Source organism: Schistocerca nitens, chromosome 2 (genome assembly GCF_023898315.1).
Source record: "Schistocerca nitens isolate TAMUIC-IGC-003100 chromosome 2, iqSchNite1.1, whole genome shotgun sequence".
Lineage (NCBI taxonomy): Eukaryota > Metazoa > Arthropoda > Insecta > Orthoptera > Acrididae > Schistocerca > Schistocerca nitens.
Window position 1 is genome coordinate 471,445,967 of NC_064615.1, and position 11,890 is coordinate 471,457,856.

Here is an 11,890-nt window from a genome sequence, read left to right on the forward strand (position 1 = left end):
ATAATTCGGCAACATTTTGCCCTCGCCACCAGAAAGGCTGGAAGATTCTTTGCAGTTGGCCAACCCTTGAATCTACACAGAGCCACGCACCTGGCCCTCATTGCAGAGCGGCATTCTGCACTCCACCAAGGGACAGGTTGCCTCTTCTGTTTTCCTGTGGACTGTCGAATGGATGCTGCAACAGCATGGTGAATCATTTTTGTTATGTGATTCACCCATGCCTCGACATTCACACAATGTTCGAACTGGGCCAACTGGCTATAAAGTGTCCAGTCAGCTCTACCAAGCACACATTGTGGCAGCTTTCTTTTGGGTTCCACTCCATCTAGCAGGTGAATCCAGATTGGGAAATGATCATTTCTGCAGAAATCATCGACCGCTTCCCATTGGGCAGTGCGAGCAAGAGCTGGAGATCAATGGCACAGAATGACCCAGTTGCTGTGCAGAAGTGAGTGCTCTGTCCCACATTTAGCAAGTATGCACATGATGACATGAGAAGCCTCTCAATTTGCTCTACCTCTGGGGCAGGTAGTTGCAGAACCCCAAAATACATTGTGTGCAATAAAATCACCACAGAGAATGAAGGGGCAGGGTAGCTGTGTAATAAGGTCAGTTAGGGTCTCTTCATCAAGTGCATCATGTGGGGGCAAGTAAAGGGAACATATTGTCAACAGATGATGCACATGTTCTGATACAGCAACTGCTTGTAAAGTCATTGTAAGTGAGAGGTGAGGAGTGGTAGTCAGTACTGACAAAAATACCTACGCCTCCTATAGCACTCTCTACACTCAGGTCGTCCGTTTTGTGGAGTACATAGCCTCCTAGCTCAGGGTTGCATGGTTGATAGAAATGACTCTCCTGGAGACACAGACACAGTGGCCTACCTTGGGATAAGAGATGCATCCTGAACTCCTGCAAGTTTCACTGTAGGATGGGAGCCATTTCATCAATGTGGTTTTAATTTACTCCTATCTTTGCACCATGGTGGTGAAGCACTTGTAACATGAAAGAATGTTGTTGGACAGTGCTCGGGACAGCTTTTGACCTGAACGTAGTGAACCTTTCCCTGCACCCTGTCCCTTCGAGGATGAAGGGGAAAGGGGGTATTGAGAGGCACTCTGCTTGTGTGCCTTCTTGACACTCGTTACAGAACTGTTGCTGATCTTTTCTGTGGCAGTTGCTTGGATTGCTTTATCCTTACTTGTTTTGCCTTGGCATATACACATGCAAGTACAGGTGCTGGTGGTGGATGGTTGTACACTGGACGACGTCTGCATCGAGGCGTCAATCTTAGGAACATGTTTCTGCACCATGGAAGCTTAAGGATTGATAAAGATGGGAGGTTGTGTCACCTTATATTCCTTTTTGGCTTCAGCATAGGGTATCGTCTTGGTGACATTTAGCTCATGAATTTTTCGTTCGTCTGCAAAAACAGGGCAGTCTCAGCTCCAGACTGGGTGGCTCCCAGAGCAGTTAACATAGACTGCTGGAGATGGCTAGAAAAATCCAGCTTCATGGGATGCCTTCCCACATTTCCCACAGGTCACTTCACCCCCACAGCTCCGTGTTGTGTGACCAAAATGCTGGTATTTGTAGCACCGCACAGGGTTAGGTACATAAGGCCTAACCTTAAGTCGGAGGAAACCTGCCATGATGTGGTCAGGCAACAATGGAGAACTAAAGGTCGCAATGAAGGTGGCAGTCTTCTCATTTTCTCCATTATTCCTACGCATCCTTTGCTCAATGTCCACTAGCCCCTGTAATGCCCATTCCCGTTTAAGTTCAGCTATGTCAGTATCCATAATGTCAAGGCATGTGGCCACACAGTGCAGTTCTACAGTTACATCATATTCACCCAATTTTTCAATCTTCGTAAGTAGTTCAACCTGCTTTGCCCTGTTAGTCTTGACCAGTAGGGAACCATTCTGCAGCTGCTTAATAGACTTCAGGCTTCCAGCAAGTCCTTCTAACCCTTTATGGATGTAGAAGGGGGACACTATTTCAAATGTCCCCTCCTTCCTCTTAATAACCAAAAACACAATTTGATTTATAACTCCTTGATTTCTGTTACAATAATTTAACTGATGCAAATTACCAGGAGGGCTATCCTTCCTCATTCATTTGGAGGATTGGGAGTAAATACTCCCAGGAGGTACACCCTTCTCACTGGGAGGAGAAGATGATTTTGAGGTTTCCATCTTGGCCCCATGAGCAGCAAGGGAAACAAAGGTCCACTCTAACAAAGCCCTACATGCCTGAGTAAGCCTTATACAACTGAGGTTCCCCAGAGCTGCACACAAATAACTGTTCCACCTCAACAGCCGTGCATCTCATCAGTGCTCAGAACACCTTGAGACTGTGGGGTGTCTATGGAGGTTTTTACCATCCTCACGATCCAGGTGGTCAAGCCAACACACAACGTTCCACTGCAGCATCATTCAGTGGTCGTTGAAGCATGCCCAGAGCTTACGGTATCAGGAGACTGGCAGCGCTTACCAGTCCCCAGCTCAGGAACCCCGGGGTCGCCAAGCTCGTACTCAGCAAGCAAATGCTGAGCCCCTGACGGAGAGTGTGGGGACAGTAGGTTAACTACGCTAACACCGGACAAATTTGGGAACAGAGAATGTGTTGTAAGGGTGACACCCATCTGTGCAGCTCAGAAAAGCTGGTGGTGGAGGGTAGGATCCGGATGGCCAGGTTGTGAAGCACATATTCAAGTCAGGTATGTCATATTCAGCTATTGTGCCTCAAGGTGGTCTACTGTGCTCTTGGCCACAGTTTTGCAGCAGCCATTCATCATGGTGGACAGTTGGTTGATAATCATACCAATATACACTGAAGCACCAAAGAAACTGGTATAGGCATGTGTATTCAAATACAAAGATATATAAACAGGCAGAATACGGCACTGCGGTCAGCAATGCCTATATAAGACAATAAATGCTGGCACAGTTGTCACATTGATTACTGCCGCTACAATGGCTGGTTATCAAGATTTAAGTGAGTTAGAATATGGTGTTATAGTCGGCACACAAGCAACAGGACACAGCATCTCCGAGGTAGTGATGAAGTGGCAACCTTCCTGTACAACCATTTCTAGAGTATGCTATGAATATCAGGAATCTGGTAAAGCATCAAATCACTGCAACCGGAAAAAGATCTTGCAAGAATGGGACCAATAATGACTGAAGAAAATCGTTCAATGTGACAAAAGTGCAACCCTTTTGCAAAGCTGCAGATTTCAATGCTGGGCCATCAACAAGCGTCAGCATGCAAACCATTCAATGAAACATTATCAGTATGGGCTTTCGGAGTTGAAAGCCCACTCATATACCTTTGGTGACTGCCTGCACCTACAACACTGACATTGGAAACATGTTCCCTGGCCAGATGTCTCATTTAAAATTGTATTGAGTGGATCGACATGTACACATATGGAGACAACCTCATGAATCAACAGACCATGCATGTCAGCAGGAGACTGCCCAAGCTGTTGGAGGCTCTGGATGGTGTGGAGTGTGTACAGTTGAAATGATACTGGACTCCTGATATGTCTAGATACGACTCTGACAGGTGACACATATGTAAGTATGCTGTTTGATCAGCTGCATCCATTCATGTCCATTGTGCATACTAACGTAACTGGGCAATTCCAGCAGGACAGTGCAACACCCCACACATCCAGAACTGCTACAGAGTGGCTCCAAGAAAACTCTTCTGAGTTTAAGCATTTCGACTGGCTACCAAACTTCCCAGACATGAACATTACTGAATGTGCTGTTCAGAAGAGATGTCTACCCCCTTGTACTCGGACGGATTTATAACAGACCTGCAGGATTCGTGATGTCAGTTCCCTCCAGCACTACATCAGACATTAGTCCAAGTCCATGCCACGTTGTGTTGTGTTGTGCCACTTCTGCGTGCTCGTTGGGGCCCTACACTATATTAGGCAGGTGTACCAGTTTCTTTGGCTCTTCAGTGTGAAAAGCTGTGCAATGATTGCAGCAGAACTGGTGTACAACATGACTGCTTTCACAGGTGGCTCAGCCTCTGATTTTTGGAGGGAGGTTGGTGGAATAAGCCTGTAACAGGACTGGAATATGAAGTGCTGTGTGGATGGAATGGGCAGGTCTTGCACCTGGGTCTTCCACAAGGATATGATACCTGTGGCAGGGGGCTGGAATTGGGAGTGGCATGGGGATGGGCTAGGATGTACTGGAGGTTGGATGAATGATGGTGCACCAATTTAGGAGGGATGTGAACAATCTTGCGTAAAATGTCTCTCACTTCAGGACATGATGATAATTGCAGTCCTGAAAGAGGATATGGTTCAGTTGTTCCATTCCATGGTGGTAATGGGTGATGAAGAGGTGCTCCATTGCAGCTAGATCTTGAAGGTGGTGGGAGGATTAGGGATATGGCACATAAAATCTGATTGCAGACTAGGTCTGGGGTTAGTGCTTGCTCATGAAGTCCTTCAGTATACTGGGCAAGGGAGTTCTTGTCACTGCAGATACACTGTCCCCAGATGATCAGGCTGTAAGAGAGCAATTTTTTGGAGTGGAAGCTGTCAAAATGGCAGCACGAAGAAGGTGGGTGTGCGAGTCGTTGTAGGGGTAAGGAGGGAAACTGATTTGGATGTTCTGGTAGGAACCTAAGCCTTTAAGCACGGGTTGGATGTTGTGTTGAACTTCTAGGATCACTCTGGCAGAGTTTTCTGGTGGAAGATTCAGGCAACTGGCAATGGTCTCCCACCAGGTAGTCGCTGCAATTCTTTTTTCTGCAGGTAGGATGATTAGGTGAGGATCTGTTTTGGGGCTGTGTGGTCCTTTCTTTGACTGGAAGGTTGGTGTTACTAGGAAGGTTACGTGGGACAGGATGGTGAGGTCATGATATAGGTAAGAAATTCCTGGAAGGTGACCAGATGGTTGTTAGGTTGGGGGGGGGGGGGGGGGATCAAAGATGGATGGTTATATGATCTGGGACACGCAGGGTTCAATGTTTGGATTAGGTTGGCTTTTGTCAGAGGGACTGGTGGCAAACGTTTCCTTTTCAGGGATTGAGAGAAGGAGAGTAAGTCTCTGCCAAATACACCACGGTTAAATTTGGGTGCAGGGCTGAAGCTGAGACACTTGGATAGGACTGAAATTTGTGTGGGGCTGAGGATTTTGGTGGAAAGGTTGATGACTGTGTTCTGAGATTGTTTCAGCTCTGGATTTAGTGGAGTGTTGGTAGAGAGTTTCGAGGGATGTGACAAGTTGAAAAGGTCTGTGGGTGATGAGGGTTTGATGAGGAGGAACATTATGGGTTTGGTAGGGGTTAGAGAGTGGTGTCTCCCAGGCAGCAGGAGTATTGTGAGTAGGTTGGATAACATACAGAGGTGTTGTCTGGAATGCTTTTCCAGGTGCTGGAGAACAAGGTTTTCAATTTCAGAGATGTGATGTGTGTAACAGGGAATGTACAGTAGCAGTGTTTTGTGGGGGAGTAAAAACTGATCTGGGATCCTGCACCATGTAGATGTTTATGCAGTACCACACCCTTTGAGGGACAGGGACTGGTTGAGTTTGAAAAATAAATTCTTTATGAAAGGGATGGGATCCTAAGAAAGGAATTTTCATGGCCACACCATTTGGGGGGATTCCGTGGTATAGGCAGCATTTAAGAAACAGGATATGGGAGTGGGTTTTAGCCAGGGAGAGGGATACCCTTGTGAACTGGTGCAGGAAGGTGGAGCAGCGGTTCCCTGTGGCAGGAATGGCATTGGGGAAATAGTAAATGACTTAGGAAATGGGAAAATGAAAGCATTAGGTGGTTATGAGGAGAGTTGGAATAGAGAAAAAGATGCATAAAAATACGTGCAGACACGCAAAAATACACACAGGTGGATAAGAATAAAAATAAATATTTGAAAATATGCAGAAACAAATACGTCACAAACATGCAAAACATTGTAAAAAAGGACAGTGCGTGAATATGTATGTATTGGGATAAGGGAAGACGGGGAGAGAGTGGGAGAGGGGATTGGTTAGGTCAACATCCACAATTGTGTGTGGCACAGATAGGTGTAGAAAATAATACACAAAAATGAGACAGGAAATGGGAATAATTATAATTATCAATGAGAAGAATTTGGGGCACGAGAAGTTGCACCAACAATCAGTGCAGTCATGTTGCCGTGCGTTGCGCATGGACAAGACCGCTGATACAGTGTGGATCATATGTCAGAATGTGTGTGGTTTGAAATGCAATGAGAAACACAGGAATGAAGAGAAAGATTTATAAGTAATGCTTTGTAGTCCATGGTCATGTGGCCCAAATCAAGTATTTGTGTGCCCCACAGTTCTCAACTGTATTTTATAAATAAGTATCTGGAAAATACACTAAAGTGCCAAAGAAACTGGTACAGGCATGCATATTCAAATACAGATATGTGTAAACAGGCAGAATATGGCACTGTGGTCGGCAACGCCTATATAAGACAACAGGTGTCTGGTGCAGTTGTTAGATTGGTTACAGCTGCTACAAAGGCAGGTTATCAAGATTTAAGTGAGTTTGAATGTGGTGTTATAGTCGACACACAAGTGATGGGACACAGCATTTCTGAGGTAACGGTGATGTGGGGATTTTCCCATACAGACATTTCACAAGTGTACCATGAATATCAGGAATCCAGCAAAACATCAAATCTCCGACATCGCTGTGGTCAGAAAAAGATCCTCCTAAAACGGGACCAAAAAAAAGAGTGAAGAGAGTTGTTCAACATGACAGAAGTGCAACCCTTCCACAAATTGCTGCAGATTTCAATGCTTGGCCATCAACAAGTGTCAGCATGCGAACCATTCAACAAAACATCGTCAATACGGGTTTTTGGAGCTGAAGGCCCATTCCTTTATCCTTGATGACACGAAGCTTTACGCTTCACCTGAGCCTGTTAACACCAAAATTGGGATGTTGATGACTGGAAACATGATGCCTGGTCGCACGAGTCTCATTTCAAATTGTATCGAACAGATGGACGTGTATGGGTATGGAGACACACAAATCCATGGACCCTGCATGTCAGCAGAGGACGTTCAAGCTGGTGGAGGTTTTGTAACAGTATGAAGTGTGTGCAACTGGAGTGATATGGGACCCCTGATACATCTAGATATGACTGACAGGCGACATGTATGTAAGCATCCTGTAAGATCAACTGGATCCATTCATGTCCATTGTGCATTCTGACGGTCTTGGGCAATTCCAGCAGGGCAATGCAGAATTGCTACAGGAACACTCTTCTGACTTTAAACACCTCCACTGGCCACCAAACAACCCAGACATGAATGTTATTTAACATATCTGGGGTGCCTTGCAACGTGCTATTCAGTAGAGATCTCCACCCAATCATACTCAAACAGAATTATGGACAGCCCTGCAGGATTCATGGTATCAATTCCCTCCAGCACTACTTCAGACATTAGTTGAGTTCATGCCACGTTGCATTGTGGCACTTCTGCAAGCTCACTGGGCCCTACACAATATTAGGCAGGTGTACCAGTTTTTTTTTTTTTTTTTTTTTTTTGCTCTTCAGTGTAATAGCCAAATCCAAATATGCCAACTAATGTTAAGAGCTTGTCAAGAATGTAGTTTTCCTGCCCAGTAGCAAAAATACTTTCAGACACACCAATATTTTAAGATGTTCTTAATTTTGATTGAAATCAGTGAATGAGGCTGTGAGCTAAGTAAAGCTGGCCGCTTATCTAGTTTCTATTTACAGGCTAATAATTTATAAAGGAAAGGTCATTCATATGATAGGAGTTGTCAGGGGAAATGATTTTAGGTCATATTTACAACTTGCTTTGCTACCAGTCAGACATTTTACGTTATTTGGCAAGCAATGAAAAACTTTTGTTGCTGCATATTAAAATTCTGTCCGAGCCAGTGATACCTGTAATAAATGTAACAAATATTCTTCCTCTAGTGTTGTATGTATGAATTTCACTATTCTTCTAAAATTCTGCTGGATTGTTTTTGACGAATTTCAGTAGCAAATATATGTATTCCGATGGTGCAGTTACAGGAACCAATCACATTAATGTGCAATAACATGCATGTGAGAATGGATGTGGAAAACAGTGAGGTCTTCGTCGCAATGTAGGAATACTTGGTTCACGCCCCGATGCTTACATTGACCTGTGGGGGGGGAGATCCTATCATTAAATGCAATCATGGACTTGAGGTCATGTCTTCAAAAGCTACAGGAATGAAAGAATGCAAAGCTGCTGAACTGTGCTATGAACATATTTCCCACTTTCATTATCACATGAAGCATTAAATAAAATGTATCAAGATAACTTTCTGTTAAAATTTTTTAATATTTCTTCACCTCAGCACTGAGTACTGGGCATCCAGAATGCAAAAATGAAGAAAACATTAACAGTGAAGTATTGAAGTAATGCCTTCCTGTGCTGCCACTTCACAATGAGTATCTGGTGTGTCAAATGACAGGTTATCCTATCTAGCAAGTACATTCCATGAAGGAGCAATCTTGTCAAAGGAAAGGAAAGGATGCGACAGAACACTAAAAGATCATAAGGAGGTAATTATTGCCATTAAGAATTATATAAAAAATATATAAATGAAGAAGCAGCCACCATGAAAGGGGGTTATTTGCCTTCAGATTTCACAGCCGACAAAATCTTCAAGCGATTCTGTGCAGAAAGAAAAAAATTTGCACTGAAACAATCTTCCTTATCAAAATACAAGCATATGTTTTACAAACATTTCAATCTATCATTTAGGACACCTCATACCAAAACCTGCTCCACTTGTAAGGTTGGTTTAATGGAAATAAACAAACATGTCTGCTTAAGAATGAGCTATGAACTTTGGCTTTGCTGGACTCACTTTCTGGCAACCAGATGATGGCACCAATACTATACACCTATTCTCATATTGTCACAGCGGCCAAAATAAAAACAGTTCCACGATGGCGATGCGTAGCCTTCTTGGAAAACAGCACAAAATTCAATAATATTCATGTCTTCTTCCCTGTTAGTGGCCATAGCTACATGCATCCAGTTCTAGTGTTTGGTCAAACTGAAGTCTTACAGAAAAAAGGTGACAGCATCTTGTCTCTTAAAAAATATTATGATATTTTAGGAAGGACAGTTAAAAATGTAAAAGATGATGCACAGAAAGTATTGAAAGCCAAGCTGCTATTCACACTGAACAGCCAGCGTGTCAACTCATACAAGAAAACAAAGTGCAGTGTGTATACGCGGACAATGAAAAACAAATTCCCGGATTTACCAGTTACAATTACACTTCTCCCAGGCCAAAACACCCTTTTTCCGTGTTAAGTGACAGTATATCTGCGCTCGGAACTGTAAAACTTATCAATCTTTAGAATGGTTATGGTTTTATACACGGACGTAGGGTTTCCCAACACTTTAGAAAACGAAATACTGGGAAAAAACACGTTTTGGAAAGTTCTTTGATGTGCAGCAACATGTACACTGCATATTTTCATATTACGAAAAGTATGAATTCAAATTCCACCAAACGCCGTATATTACTTTCCGAACCATTGATATCGAGATTGCGATGTGCTTTTGTAAGCCAGTCATAGCTGTCACGTGATCTCGCCAGCCAAAAACAATGTATATTCAAAGCATAGGACACGTGATGTAGCCAGCCAAGAGCAACATTACTGTTTAGTGGCACGAACACACAAACAGGAAAAGTTAATGGCTTAAATTAATATACAGAGAGTTGCTACAAGAAAAGCACCAAAGGTTAAGACGCTGCGAGAGAAGCTAAGTTTTCACATATAATGTTGATCTTTTTTGCGCGTATTGCACTAAAAGATATATCACACAAATGTGCCAATAAAATTTTTAATAATGACATAAATGTCTGATCGTGTGGGTTCGGAATTCTTATAAATGTCTCATCATCAAAGAGTTGATTTTTAAATGAGAGTAAAACGCTCTGTGATTTAAGAAATTCATCGTACATTTTCATTTTCGCACATAGTTCAACTTGCGTAAAAGGAAGTTTACTTTGAAAGGAATGCTTTTCAAACCACCATTCACAATATTTTCGTGCGACCTGTTGGAAAGAGGATCGTTTCAGCAGTTGCCAGAGAGCACCAGATAACAGGCACCACCACACTTACGCAGCTACAAATGACGTAGGAGGCCCGTATGTTCGTACGTGAAAAGATCTTACATTATGTCATAAAAGAAAAGACATGAGAGGATGCTCCAAGAGCATCGGAATTTCTTGAACCATACTAAAATGTGCACATTTAAAGTGCAGATTGGTATGTCCAGCTTCCCAATGAAGTAGGCCTCGGACTGATATTAGGCTTTTCAGTGTGGTTTCCAGGATGTAGATTTTCTTGGAGTACCAGTACTGTATTATCTCGTGAAAACGTGCACTTGAAATCCAGCGAATAGCTGAAACTAGCCAACAGAGTGGAATTAAACACTGTTTCAAATACATTGACTGCCTCAGCGGAAAGTCAAATTTCTTTAGCAAACCGACAAAAATATCTTCATTGTTCTGCAAGGCGATTAAGGCCTGACTGTCAGAAAGGTTGAAATAAAATAAAATCTGAAACTAATAAAATATTTTAGACTTATGTAATTACATGAATGTACTTTAATAATTCACTTGATAGCTCCCAGCCACAGAAATCAGTTTCGTTTTCATTTGACGCGAGAGCAGTCAACATAGAGAAAACAGCAAAATCATTTAATGTAAACACAGGTCACGTGGAGACTAGCCACTTCCCCACTATAACTCCAACTGCTCTGCGCGTCAGCCCCAGATCTACAATATTTCCGAACCGGGGCAATACTAGATAGTGGCACAACAGTATCCTTTGTCAGAGTATCGGTTCTTACCAGTCAAAATTACAAACACTTAACTGAAAACAATGAAAAATTTCCGAATTTTAAAAAATTCGAGTTTTTCACGGTTTCCTTCCGTATGAAAAATTCCCGGGTTTTTCCCAGATCTCCCGGGTCGTGTACACCCTGAAAAAATTGTGAATGTGGAGATCCGGTACAATTTGACAGCCTGAGATGAAAGAAACCATACCATGCCACCCAACAGTACTAACATCTACCCTTTTACCAAAACAAAATATGGGAAGCAAAGAAAAGAAGACATTTGTGCCTTGCTAAAGTATTTTGAAATTCTAGAGGATGCAACGGAGTTTTACAAAGACGTCCCTGACGAACAACTTATAGACATAAGAGGGAAGACTTTACAATAACGATGTGATAACATGCAAACTTTTTGTGTTGTTCATTTCATACTTCTTGTAGTACTCATAAGCTAAACATATCTAAAAACAAAGATGATGTGACTTACCAAATGAAAGTGCTGGCAGGTCGACAGACACACAAACAAACACAAACATACACACAAAATTCAAGCTTTCGCAACAAACTGTTGCCTCACCAGGAAAGAGGGAAGGAGAGGGAAAGACGAAAGGATGTGGGTTTTAAGGGAGAGGGTAAGGAGTCATTCCAATCCCGGGAGCGGAAAGACTTACGTGTGTGTGCGAGTGTATACCCGTCCTTTTTTCCCCCTAAGGTAAGTCTTTCCGCTCCCGGGATTGGAATGACTCCTTACCCTCTCCCTTAAAACCCACATCCTTTCGTCTTTCCCTCTCCTTCCCTCTTTCCTGATGAGGCAACAGTTTGTTGCGAAAGCTTGAATTTTGTGTGTATGTTTGTGTTTGTTTGTCTGTCGACCTGCCAGCACTTTCATTTGGTAAGTCATATCATCTTTGTTTTTAGATATATTTTTCCTACGTGGAATGTTTCCCTCTATTATAACCATAAGCTAAACAATTACACTACATCACATAAAAATATTAGTTGTGGGGAAAATA